The sequence below is a fragment of the Balaenoptera physalus genome (assembly GCF_965194825.1).
Source record: "Balaenoptera physalus genome assembly, chromosome: 7".
NCBI lineage: Eukaryota > Metazoa > Chordata > Mammalia > Artiodactyla > Balaenopteridae > Balaenoptera > Balaenoptera physalus.
In genome coordinates this window covers 12511823-12526019 of record NC_138886.1, presented here as the reverse complement: position 1 = coordinate 12526019, position 14197 = coordinate 12511823, and the positions used below count along the sequence as shown (strand labels likewise).

Genomic DNA, 14197 nt, shown 5'->3' with positions numbered 1-14197 from the left:
ATGTTAAACATTTTAAGAAACTGTCAAACCATTTTAAGCAACGATTCCATTTTGTAATGAATGAGATTTCCAGATGCTCAGGACTTGGTATTGTCAGTCTTTAAAATTTTAGCCATAGTGGATGTGTAGTGATATCTCATTGTGGTTCTAATTTGCATTTCCCTAATGACTAATGAGGTTGAACATCTTTTCATTTGCTTATCTGCCATCTATAGGTCTTCTTTGGTTAACTGTCTAGATATCTTGTCCATTGTTTAATCAGGTTGTCTTAATTTTGAGAGCTCCTTATCTATTCTGGATACACGTTTTTATCAGATATGTGTTTTTACAAACATTTTCTCACAGCCTGTGGCTGTCTTCACATTCTCTAAAGAGTATCCTTCAAATAGCAGATGTTTTAAAATTTAATGAAACTGATTTTATCAATTTTTTCTATTATGTTTTGTGCTCTTTGTTACTTATTGAAAAAAAGCTTTGCCTAATCCAAGGTTACAAAGTTCTTCTCTATGTTTTCTTCTAGAAGTTTTATATACTTAGCTCTTAAATTTAAGCCATGTTGAATTAATTTTTGTATATGGTGTAAGGATTTTAGCTTTTTTTTTTTTTTTTGGCATATGGGTATCCAATTGTTCCAGCACCAATTGTTTAAAAAAAAAAAAACCCCACACTTTCTCTATTGAATTGCTGTGACACTTTTGCCAAAAATCAGTTGCCCATATATGTGTGGATTTATTTCTTAACTCTTCTGTTTCATTGATCTATAAAACCAAAAACACACTGTGTTCGTTATTGTAGCTTAGTAAGTCTTGAAGTGTGAGGTAGGTTGTGTGAGTCCCCCCTCCTCCTTATTTTTTCTCAAATTTATTTTGGTTTTTCTAGTTTCTTTGGCATTTCCATATACATTTTAGAATAAGTTTTTCAATTTCTACAAAAAAAGACTGGTAGAATTAAAATAACTTTTGGCCTTTAATATTTTTTATTTATTTACTTTTGACAAATAAAAATGGTATATATTTAAGGTGTAAAGCATGCTAGAATTTTGATTGAGATTGCATTGAGCCAATAGATCAGAAGTTGGCAAACTATGACTCATGTCCTAAATCTGGCCCATTTTGATTTTTGTACAGTCTGCCAGCTAAGAATGGTTTTTGCGTTTTTAAAAGGTTGAAAAAAATAAAAAGGAGATTAACATTTTGTAATACATGAAAATTATATGAAATTCAAATTTCAGTGCCTATAAAATTTTATTAGGACACTGTCATGCTCATTTGTTTTTGTATTGTCTATGGCTGCTTTTGCGCTACAGTGGAAGACATGAGTAGTTGTAACAGAAACCATATGACCTATAAAGCCTAAAGTGTTTACTATATAGCTATTTACAGAAAAAAAATTACTGACTCCTGCCATGGATAAACTAGAGGATAATTGAAATATTAACTCTATTGAGTCTTCTGATCCATGAACATGGTATATCTCTGTATTAGTCAGAATTCTCTAGAGAAACAGAACCAACAAGATATATCTCTATATCTACCTATCTATCCAGTGATTTAAGAGGGACTTATTATTTTATTTATTGTGGAGGCTTGGTAAATCCAAAATCTTTAGGGTAGGCAGGCAGGCTGGAGACTGAGGGAACAGTTGCAATTCTAGTCAAAGGAGTCGGTTGACAATTTCTTCTTGCTATGGGGAGGTTGGTCTTTGCTTTGTTCTATTAAGATCTCAACTGATTGGATGATGCCCACCCACATTATAGAGGATAATGTGCTTTACTCAGTGCACTGATTTAATGATTAAATGTTAATCTCATCCCCCAAATACCTTCACAGAAACATCCAGAACAATGTTTGACCAAATACTGTGACTCAGCCTAGTTGACACATAAAATTAACTATCACATTCTCCCCCCCACCCCCCACCCCAAATGTCTCCATCTTCACTTTTAACCACCACTAGTGGACCACACTTTTACCAATATGTGAAATTTAAAAAACTAAATGGAATTTTACAGTTTGTCTGTAATTTAAAAATGTTTTTATATTTATAAAAGAAATGATGTTTATGGTCAGAGTTTGGTATCCTTTATGAAGAACCAAATTTTAAAAATCTATACTTCCACTACCCAGAGATAATGATTGTTTTTCCATTTTGGTGTGTTTTCTTCTCTGACTTAAAATTATTTATGTTTATAGTAGATCTTATTTCTGAAGAGTTTAAGGCAGCTTGGAAGGACATATAAAACACGAGATAAGGTAAACTGAAAATAATATTAGACAAGAGCAAAAGAAGGAATAAACAAGGGTGGGAACATAAAATTGAGCCAGGAATGACTCTGAAAATGCAGATGGTAATGACCCTTGTTACGGGCGAGACTTAGATTTGACTCCAATCTTTCTGGTCAGTCACAGAGTTCAGAGTGACCAAAGATAAAAATAAACCAGTTGCTTAGGGCTTCCCTGGTGGCACAGTGGTTGAGAGTCTGCCTGCCAATGCAGGGGACACGGGTTCGAGCCCTGGCCTGGGAAGATCCCACATGCCACGGAGCGACTAGGCCCGTGTGCCACAACTACTGAGCCTGCGCGTCTGGAGCCTGTGCTCCGCAACAAGAGAGGCCACGATAGTGAGAGGCCCGCGCACCGTGATGAAGAGTGGCCCCCGCTTGCCACAACTAGAGAAAGCCTTTGCACAGAAACGAAGACCCAACACAGCCATAAATAAATAAATAAATAAATAAATAAATTAATTAAAAAAACCCAGTTGCTTAGATGAAATACTAATATCTGTGTTCTAAGAACAGACACAATCCATGGGCTTTCTTTTAATCAGCTTCAATATAGGCTTTTGGAAATCACATTGGCGCATAAAAATTCACATAAACAATAGTTTGGAGGCAAAAATAATGTCGTCTAGATCTTCAGGTCTCCAGTGATCTGGGTTGACGATACATTGGATTTTTTTTTTTTTTAAAGATTTATTTATTTACTTATTTGGCTGCGTCGGGTCTTCGTTTCTGTGCAGGCTTTCTCTAGTTGCGGCAAGCGGGGGCTACTCTTCAGTGCAGTGCATGGGCTTCTCATTGCAGTGGCTTCTCTTGTTGTGGAGCACGGGGTCTAGGAGTGCAGGCTTCAGTAGTTGCAGCACACGGGCTCAGTAGTTGTGGCTCACGGGCTTAGTTGCTCTGTGGCATGTGGGATGTTCCCGGACCAGGGTTCAAACCCGTGTTCCCTGCATTGGCCGGCAGATTCTTAACCACTGCACCACCAGGAAAGTCCCTATTTTATTTACTTTTAAGTTTTTTATATATTTTTTTGGCCGCACCACGCAACATGTGGGATCTTAGTTCCCCACCAGGGGTCGAACCCACACCCCTTGCAGTGGAAGCACGGAGTCTTAACTGCTGGTCCACCAGAGAAGTCCCTATATTGGATTTTAGATTTGTGAGAAAGTATGGATGGTATACATGTCCTTTGGGCAATCTTCTCTAAATAATTTTTCCTTTAGTTAAACTTTTGATAAACACTAAGTGTCAGTGAGCTCTAAATATTATTCCCTGGTTGGTGCTTCAGCTATGACTGGTTTTTATTGTTAGTTGAATATAGATGAGTCTTATTTAGAGTAACAGTCAAGTAACACATTGTAGTATTGAGAGCAGGGTTTTGGGCCAAATGGATGTTTTAAATCCTAACCCCATAACTCTACTAACTGTGTGGACATAAGTAAGTTATGAAATTTCACCAAGTCTCAGGGGTCTTATATGTAAAATAGGAATAATATTTGTACCTATCTTGTAGGGTTCTTGTGGAAATTAAATAAGATAATAAACGTAAAGTATTTGACACATAGTAAATACTAGTGCATAGTAAATACTCAATAAATGATGTTATTATTAGTATATTATTCCTTTATAAAGCTGAAGGACTTAACAAGGACTTGTGCCTAGAAAAGAGTCAACAGCTGTCTAAAGAGATTTAAAGACTTTATAATTATTAACATATTTATAATTTATCTCTGTATAATTGTAAATATATAATTATATATATTTAAAAGTTCTGTTATATTTACCTACATTTTTGTTCTCTCTAGTGCTTTTCTTTCCTTCCTGTATTTCCAGATTTCTATCTGATGTTATTTACACTTTCAGCCTAATAACTTCTTTTAGTTTATCTTGCTTGGGTCTGGTGTAAACACATTATCTTTGTTTTTGTCTATATAAAAATATCTTCATTTGTCTTCAGATATGAAGGCTATTTTTGCTGGATATAGAATTCTAGGCTGACAAGGTTTTTTTGTTTGTTTGTTTTGTTTTGTTTTCGCTTCTTTAAAGTTGATGTTCCATTGTCTTCTGACTTTCTGTGTTTCTAATAAAAACTCAGAGATTATTTTTATCTTCTTATCTTTTTTTTCCTTTCGTGGAATATGTCTTGTTTCCTCTGGTCATTTCGAGATTATCTCCTTAGATTTGGTTTTCAGCAGTTTGACTACAGTAGGCCTACATATGGTTTTCTTTGTGGTTATTCTACTTGGATTTCATTGAACTTTTTGGATCTGTGGGAAAATTCTTAACCATTATCTCTTCAAATATTTCTTCTCCCACATTTTCTCTCTCCTTGCCTCGAACTTGTTTTTTTTTTTTTTTTAAGATTTAAAAAAATGTGGACCATTTTCAAAGTCTTTATTGAATTTGCTACAATATTGCTTCTGTTTTATGTTTTTTGGCCTTGAAGCATGTGAGATCTTAGCTCCCCAACCAGGGATTGAACCTGCACCCCTTGAATTGGAAGGTGAAGTCTTAACCACTGGACTGCCAGGTAAGTCCCTCGAACTTCAATTTTTGATATGTTAGACCTTCTTCTATTGTCCCACTTACCTCAGATGCTCTGTTTTTCCCTACAGAATATCTTCAGCTTGTGTAATTTCTATTGACATGTCTGCAAATTCACTGGGTTTTTTCAACTGTTTTCAGTCTGCTGATAAGCACATCAAAAGAATTCTTCATATCCAATATTGTATTTTTTACTTGTAACATTTACATGTCTCTTTTATTAAAAAAAACTGTAAAAAATTTCATTTTCTCTTCTGAAACACTCCATCTGTTCATGCATATTGCCTATCTTTTCCATTATATCATTTAACATTTTTATTATAGTCATATTAAAGTCCCTCTCTGATAATTCTCACATAAGGGCCCTTTAACATATGGGTCTTGTTACATTGACTATTTTCTCTCCTGAAATATGGGTCACACCTTACTTTCTCACATGTGCAAAATGACTGTAGAGAATAAATACATAATATTTCTGTCTCAAAAAAGACAACCTGTTTTTTGTGGGAAATGGAGTTAATCTAATCTACAGTTGAACAAGGTCTGGGCTTTGTTGTGGTTTTAGTTAGATCCAGTTTACTATTGGCTTAAAATGATATGAGGGCATGAATACAACTCCCTCAAGAACAGCTTAGGATATGACTAAATGTGGGGTTTACTTTAGCTCTTTTGCTCTTCCCTAAGCCTTCAAGCAGACCCAGTGCACCTATGCCTGTTGAAGTGGGCAATGTGTGTGGTGGGTTCTCCCTTAGCTTTTCAGCCTCTTTTCATCCTAGACAGAAACATGGATATGGACAGATTCTAGAGATACTTACGTTTCTTAGTCTATTTGGGCTTCTATAGCAAAAATACCATAGACTGGATTGCTTTAACAACAAATATTTATTTCTCATAGTTCTGGAGGCTGGAAAGTCCAAGATGAAAGTGCCAGCAGGATTGATGTCTGGTGAAGGCTGTCTTCCTGGTTCATAGGTGGCTGTCTTCTTGTTGTGTTCTTATATGGTAAAAGGAGGAAGGAAGATCTCTGGGCTCTCTTTTATAAGGGCACTAAACTCATTTATGAGGGCTTCACCCTCATAACCTAATTATCTCCCAAAGGTCCCACCTCCAAATACCATCACATGGGGGGTTAGGATTCCAACATATGAATTTGGGGGGAACATAAGCATTCAGTCCATTGCATTATTTGAGGCATGAACTTGGTACAAGAATTTATAGAGGCCCAGATCTCAGATAATATCTTTTTATTTATTTATTTATTTATTTATTTATTTATTTATTTATTTATTTATTTTTGGCTGTGTTGGGTCTTCGTTTCTGTGCGAGGGCTTTCTCTAGTTGTGGCAAGTGGGGGCCACTCTTCATCGCGGTGCATGGGCCTCTCACCATCGCGGCTTCTCCCGTTGTGGAGCACAGGCTCCAGACGCGCAGGCTCAGTAGTTGTGGCTCACGGGCCTAGTTGCTCTGCGGCATGTGGGATCTTCCCAGACCAGGGCTCAAACCCGTGTCCCCTGCATTGGCAGGCAGATTCTCAACCACTGCGCCACCAGGGAAGCCCCTCAGATAATATCTTGATGGCTCACTTCTAGCTCTATAAAGCAAAGCCATCTTGGTTTCTATATAATTCAAGATACTTGCTCTATAAGGACTTGAAAGGTGCTTCACATTGTACAGTGGGTGTGGATTTAAAGAAATGATCCCATTCACAATCACAATAAGGTGAGATCCTGTATATTTCATATAAATGGCTATACTACAATTTTTTGTCCATCTGCCTGCTGATGGACAGTTGGGCTATTTCCAGTTTTTCACTATTAAAAACCAAATATTCTTACACATGAATGTTTACAGCATCTTTATTCATAATATTGCCCCAAACTGGAAACAACCAATAGGTGAAAGGATAATCAAACTGTGGTACATCTATACAATGAAATATTATTGAGCAATAAAAAGAAATTAGCTATCAAGTCACAAAAAGAGATAGAAGAACATTAAGTGCATATTGCTAGGTAAAAGAAGTCAGTCTGAAAAGGCTACATATTCTATGATTACAACTATATGACATTCTGGAAAAGGCAAAACTTGTAGAGACAGTTAAAAATATCAGTGGTTGCCAGAGGGGTTTTGTTTTTGTTGTTTGGCTTTTTTTTTTGGTGGGAGGAGATGAATAGGTGAAATACAGGGCATTTTTAGAGCAGTGAAACTATCTTGTTATACCTACAGCTCAAACTGTCATCTCACTAGGAATGTACATATTCAATTTTAGTATGAAAAATAAGGGCAATTGCTCTCCAAAGTGACTAAATCAAGTTATACTCCTTTGTATACTCCTTTGTACACTGTCAAGAGTCTTTCATTGTTCCCTACACTCACCAACACTCAGAATTGCCAGAAATATTGTTTTTCTTGTCCATCTGTTGTGTGTGAAATAATATTTCACCGTGGTTCTGAGTTGTATTTTCCTAATTACTCCTGAGGATAAACATAAACCATCTTTTTGTAAACAATCTTTCTAAATGAATTATAAGTTTTTCTTCCTTCTGAAAGAGTATATATTGCATGTAATTTGACTTTTATGATGAGTCATGGTTTTTATAAATGCTCATCTTTCTTCGGGGCATAATAGAGTGTGTGGTCTTTGGGCAGTTTGCACTTAAAACGAGTGGCCCAGTAGAGGTTGGGCAGAGAAATAAAAAGTGGATCTAAGGAATCATGATGGAGGCAGCAGGGTTGGGAAGGCAAATGGGAGAAGGACAGTAGAGATGTCCACTAGGGTGCTGGCAGGTCTACTTTTATACTGTAACAGCAATTAAGGGACAGTTAGGGGCAATTAAAGTGGAGTTCAAGCTACTGAGTTCTGATACTTTCTGTCTTCTCTGCCTTGCAGAGCCCCTCTCCTTGTCCATGTAGCTGTAGACATCCTGGTGTAGAGTGGTCATTCCTAAATGCAGTTCCACAACATGGTATAGAGCCAGTTGCCTCAGATCATCTGAGAAGCTTGTTAAAAATCCCTGAGCCTCTCCTCTGGAGATTCTGACTCACCTAGTCTAGGATGGGACCTAGAAGGATGCATCTCCCTGTTTTCCAGATTTTTCTGAGTGTTTCCCCAGTCCTGGCCTCAGAGAATCATGAGCTGATCCTTGCAGTTTTGCTGCTAGACTCTGGTGTGGCCAGAAGCTTTTGCAGACCTCCCAGTCTGGCCAGAAGGAAGGAAACACTGCTGCACCCTATTCCATTTTGTGTCATGAATGGGCATAGAATCTTCCCCAGGTGGCCAGAGTACAGTAAAGAAAAGGCTACACCTGTTAATAATATTTTATTGAAGAATTATACCATAGAAACTAACTTCCAAATATAGCACAGGCCCTAACTTTTCCTACTCATCAGGCCAGCTGCTAGCCTGTCTCCACGTGGACCAAGACATTTCATGTTCTTAAATATGGAGGCCTTTTCGTGCTTATGGTCAGAGCCCAGTTGCCTCTCAAGAGCTCTGGAAGGAGAAAGTTTTCCCCTTACCTATCTCTAGGTTTCATATATCCCCATGTAATCTGCCATTCTGTGCCCATGATTGATTGAATAAGGAGATACTCAGTCAAGAGAAATTAAAGAAAAACATTAGTTTTCAGCTGCACTTGGAAGGAGTGAGTGAGAAAAGAGAATGGGAGGGGGGAAAGAGGAATGTGTGCAAAGACTCTGGGCCAATCAGGGGGCCCTAATAAGGTGGCTTTGATTGGTGGGTATATATATATAAGATATATATTAATATATATCATATACTTATATAATTCTACTATAAATAAATAAGACTGTGTGTAATATTCTAGTCTTGCCATTTACACCATTTCTTATGGACTCTTGGCTTAGGTATGCTAACCTCCAGTAGCTTGATGTACACACCGGGAATCATCAGAAATGAGGTCCCGCAGGGGTGCCCTGAGCATGCCCATGGGGGTGCTGCCTAGGACACCCTCCTGCTCATCAGCTTCCTCAGTCCCCTCTTCATGTCTTTGTTCTTCAGGCTGTAGAAAAAAGGGTTCAGCATGGAGAACAGAACTGTGTAGATGACTATTGCCACTTGGTCCTTGATGGTATAGGAGGACAGGGGTCGGAAATAAACATAAATAATGCTTCCATAAAAGAGAGTCACCATGGCGAGGTAGGAGCCACAGGTAGAGAAATCTTTATGTTTCCCAGCAGCTGAGGGGATCTTAAGAACAGCAATGAAGATTCATAGGTAAGAGATGATAACGCACATAAAGGGGGTCACCAAGGTTATCAGTCCTTCTGTGTTAATTACAATTTCATTGAAAAATGTAGAGGAGCAGGACAATTTCAGCAGAGGGTTGATGTCACAGAAGATGTGGTGGATAATACTGGAGTCACGAAAGAGAAGACTATTTATCAGGAGAACCAGTAAGAGGAATGGAGGTGAGACATGGAACAGGAGAAGGCCACCAGTAGGACACAAGGGCAGTAGCTCATGGTAGTGACATAGTGGAAGGGGTCACAGATGGCCACACAGCGGTCAATGGCCATGGCTGCCAGGAGGTAAATTTCTGTGTTGGCAAAAGCCAAGAAGAAATACATCTGGGTCATACACTCAGCATAGGAGATGGACTTCTTCTTTGACAGAAAGTTCACCAGCATCTTGGGAACGATGGTTGTTGTGTAGCAAACATCAAAAAAGATAAAATGCTAAGGAAAAAATACATGGGTGTCTGGAGCTGAGTGTCAGAGTGGATGGCCAGGATGATAAGAAAATTTCCCACCATGGTGACCATGCACATGATGAAGAATAGGGCAAAGAGTGGCTTCTGGTTCTCGGGCTGGGAGGAGAGTCCCAGGAGGGTGAACTCAGAGACACTGCAGGTTTAGTTAGCTCTCTCCATGGTCCTGCATATGCAAATGAATATAGAAATATCTTAGATTTTTCAATTCAACAAGTTTCAGTTTATTCCTATCTCTCCTAGGATTCCTATAAAGGGTCCATGATTCTGTCTTCCTTTCCACAGTCCACAAAAATAACTTGAACAATAAAGTTTAACCTGTGTTAAATGCAAGGACGTTAGAGAGTGGATTTCCTTTCAGAAAGAATCCCAGGTGTACTTCAGGGATGCATATTTCTCTAGTTCCCCACAAATACTTATTAGATATGTCAGGTTGAAGCTCATCTTTCTACCATCCTTGCAAACAAAACAAAACAAATAAATAAAAAACCAAACAACTCAGTGAATCATAAATAAGATGAATGCTGACATAGGAACACTGTTTATAGTCACCATTTCAGAGCCAATATTTTAATTCAAACCTGGTCAAAAAGCTATATTATATATGAACCTATGTATTAAAACATTCTTAGATGTTGAGGATTTAATGCTCTCACAATTATTCAGCATCATTGTATTAAACACTCACTGGGAACCCAACACTGAGATCATAAAGATGAGTAATTCTCAGTTCTTATTCTTAAGGTGCTTAGAGTCTGGTAGGAAAGACAAACTTTTAAACAAATAAGTGTAATAAAATGCTACAGGTGTAGTGACAGAGGCACTGGAAAGCAACAAGCATCGTGTGGTGGCTTTGCTAAGAGCATGCATTTTGAAATCAGCTCCTTCACTTTCTGGCTGTGTGGTCTCGGGCTGATTACCTAACATCTCTGATTCTTGGTGTCCTTTTCTGTAATCTGGGATAGTAAATACCTCCCTTCTCCGCCTCCCCTTCTCCTGCTCCACCACCCACTTCACTTCTTCCTTTACTTCCTGCTCAAATCCTCTCTTCTGTCAGGTGTGCTTGGATGCTCTTGAAAACAATTATTCTGTATTTCTTTGCAAAAATCTCATAGCCTTCATATTTTTTCATTGTTTGACCACCATTCACCTGAGTTTATGAGATTTTGTAGGAGAAATATTTATTTGTGCTTTGTATGATTTGAAAATGAGTATGCAATTAAGAGAAATAATAGTTATGCCTAAGACCTATTAAGCCTTACTATGTATTAGGCAGTGAGCTAAATACTATATGTATATTACACAAAAAAACTCTCTGATCTGGTTCTCAACAACATTCCCTTTTAACAGATAAGAAAATTGAGGTTAATTACGGAATTTCATGTTCTTAATCATGCAACTTCCATAACAGGATCTCTGTGGATAGTTCATGGTTGTTGTATCTTATTTTTAGATTGTTCCTTTTACCTTTTTGTGTAATTATTCTTCACTCCTATTATGTTGCCATATATAATATCTTGAGTGAAATGACTATTGCAACATTAGCTTTCTTTTGTTTATAATTTGATTAAATGCTGTTATTGGATAGGCCTTCACTAACTAACTTAATAAAACAGTATTCCCAGTTAAAAAAAAAAAAAAAGAAAATTGAGGTTAGATGTGTTAAGTGCTTTCCTCAAGATCACGCAGCCCAGAAAGGCCAGAGCCTGGATCCCAATCAGGATGGTTTGAAACACAAAATGCTTTCACAAAGCTTCAAAAGTTTATGCCAGAAACAAATGTGCAGGGGTGTTGTTTTTCACTGTGAAATTTTCCACTGTAACATCTTTATTCCAGTGATGACAGGCTTGCAAAATCAATGTTACATGTAGTCTCTTACCATAATTGCTAGACACAGGAACTCTCTCAAGCCTTGTGTGGGCTGGAAGATGTGTATCTGTGGAGCTGTGTATCTGTGGCAGGGCAGAGGGAAATATTCAGGATATAGAGACAGAAGATGTGGGTTCAAATCTTGGCTCCACTATCTACTCACAATGTGTCTTTGGCAGAATCCCTTCACAGCTCTGAGTTTCACTTTCCACATCCATAAGACAAAATAAAACCGGCTCTCAAGAGAAAAGCAAGGAACATGGGTGTGAAACCAGTTTGTAAACCACAAACACGATATGTCAACAGGATGACTGGGAAATGTTTGATAAAGAAGAAACTAGCAGCAGGGGAAGGAGAGGCGGAGCTAGACTAAATGCAGAGAAGGGAAAGGACTTTGGCTATGAAAACAGAGGAGACTAAAGCTAGAAGCATGGTGGGTAGGTGTTGCTGGAATCAATGATTTTCCCATTTTTATCCATTCTATATAGTACCCATCATGTGGGCTTTGTTTCTTCAGGGATCTCCATGGGTTTGCCTCCTAAATATCTCTTGAATCTTGCAATTCTTTTCCTCTCCCCCGCCAGCACTCTGTTGAAAGCCATCATTTCCTACCTAGATTATTGCCGTGTCATCAAAATGATATACGTTGTTCCTATGTCTCCTCTTGATGCACCCCCCCCCCCATCATTCTCTGCCCTGTAGCCACAATGATCTTTTAACAATAAAAATTTGATCACCTAACTTTTTAGGTTAAAGTCTGTGTTTGTCTCCTAGGGCTGATGTAACAAAGTACCACAAACCGGTGGCTTAAAACAATAAAAATGCATTTTCTCACAGTTCTGGAGGCTAGAAATTCAAAATTGAGTTGTTGGCAGGGTTGGTTCCTTCTGGAGACTCTGAGGGAGATTTTGCTCCAGATCTCTTGCCTAGCTTCTGGTGGTTGTGGGCAATCCTTGGTGCTCCTTGGCTTGAAGATGCATCACGTCAATCTCTGCCTCTGTCTTCGTATGGCCATCTTTCCTCCGTGTCTTCACACAGCCTTCTCCTCTCTGTGTCTGTGTCCAGATTTCTCTCTTTTTAGAAAGATACCAGCCTTTGGGTGCCTGACTCCAGTATAACCTCATCTTAACTTGATTACCTCTACAAAGATCCTACTGTCAAATTAGGTCATATTCTGAAGTTTTGGGTGAATATAAATTTTGCGGAGAGGCTACTCAATCCAGCACGAAGCCTCCCTTCATTTAATATGTATTGAGTTCCTATTCCCCTCCAGCCTCATCTCATGACTCTTTTCCCCAAGGGCTGCATCCTATTCCTCAAGTGTGTTAAGATCCTTCCGACATTGGCCTTTTATGGTCCTTGCCCAGCACGCTTTTCCTCTCTATCTTCCTTTGGATATCAGCTCAGCCAATACTTTTTCTGGGTCAAGTCACCCTGTTCTATGCTCCCATGGCATTCCTTTCCCTTCCTTTATGGCATTTATCACAGTCTGTAATTATTCATTTATTAATATGATTGATGTTTGTCTTCTTCTTCACCTAATACACAGGAATCTGTTTCCTTTCCCTCACCATTCTATCCCCAGAGCTTAGTGCAGTGTCTAGCACATTGTGAGTGGTCAAGAAATGTTTGTGGGGACTTCCGTGGTGGCGCAGTGGTTAAGAATCCGCCTGCCAATACAGGAAACAAGGGTTCAAGCCCTGGTCTGGGAAAATCTCACATGCTGTGGAGCAACTAAGCCCGTGTGCCACAACTACTGAGCCTGCGCTCTAGAGCCCGCGAGCCACAACTACTGAAGCTGTGTGCCACACCTACTGAGGCCCATGCGCCTAGAGCCTGTGCTCCACAACAAGAGAAACCACCGCAATGAGAAGCCCGCGCACCGCAACAAAGAGTAGTCCCTACTCGCCGCAACTAGAGAAAGCCCAGGCGCAGCAATGAAGACCCAACGCAGCCAAAAAAATAAAAAAAGAAATGTTTGTGGAGGAAATGAAGTCATTCCTGGCATTGATGAGGCTGGGGGTACCTCAAGATAAAAGTCAGAATTGGGTGTTAAGATGATGGAGGTGACAATGACATGTATCCCCAAGTTGCCTGTCTGTGTAGAACTTGTGCCTGTGATTCTTGATGGGGTGGTTGACTAGACTTGGCTCTGGCCACATGTTTACCTGAGCTACAAACCTGGACCAGACACTGCCCTTGATTCCTCACTTCCTCTCATTTCCCACACCTAACCTATGATCACATCCTGGAGATGTTGCCTGTCAGCGTCTCTGGGTCTCTGCCATCACTGCCCAAACGGAGACCTTTATCATCTCCTGCCTCCAAAATAGCCTCCTTGCAGCCATTCTTGTCCCCTTTCAATTTCTTCTCAACACTGTAAGCAGATCAATTATTCTAAAATGCAAATTTGGATAAGTCGCTATATTAGTTTGCTGGGACTACTGTAACAAAGTACCACGCCTTGAGTGGCATAAACAATGGAAATTTATTTTCTCACAGTTCTGGAGGCTAGAAGTCAGCAGTCAAAGTGTCAGCAGGGTTAGTTCCTTCTGAGGGCTGTGAGGGAAGGGTCTGCTCCATGCCTCTCTACTTGGCTTGTAGATGGTGGTCTTCTCCCTGTGTCCCTTCCCATCCTCTTCCATTTTGCATGTGTGTTTCTGTGTCCAAATTTCCCCTTTTAATGAGGATGCCAGTCATGTTGGATTAGGACCCACCCTGACGACCTCATTTTAACTTGATTACCTCTGTAAAGACCCTATCTCCGAATAAGGTC

At 39.2% G+C, this 14197-nt stretch overlaps 1 pseudogene across 1 annotated transcript in view; it reads right to left on the bottom strand.

Moving 5' to 3' along the window:
* Positions 1 to 4973: 4973 nt before the first annotated feature.
* Positions 4974 to 14197, bottom strand: part of LOC309663656 (olfactory receptor 1L3-like) — a 68520-nt pseudogene continuing 59296 nt past the window's right edge. The window contains exons 3-4 of the transcript XR_014268425.1: positions 11432 to 11504; positions 4974 to 9718 (exon numbers count right to left, since the gene is read on the bottom strand). The product of XR_014268425.1 is annotated as an olfactory receptor 1L3-like (transcript). The remainder of the gene's footprint in view (positions 9719 to 11431; positions 11505 to 14197) is intronic.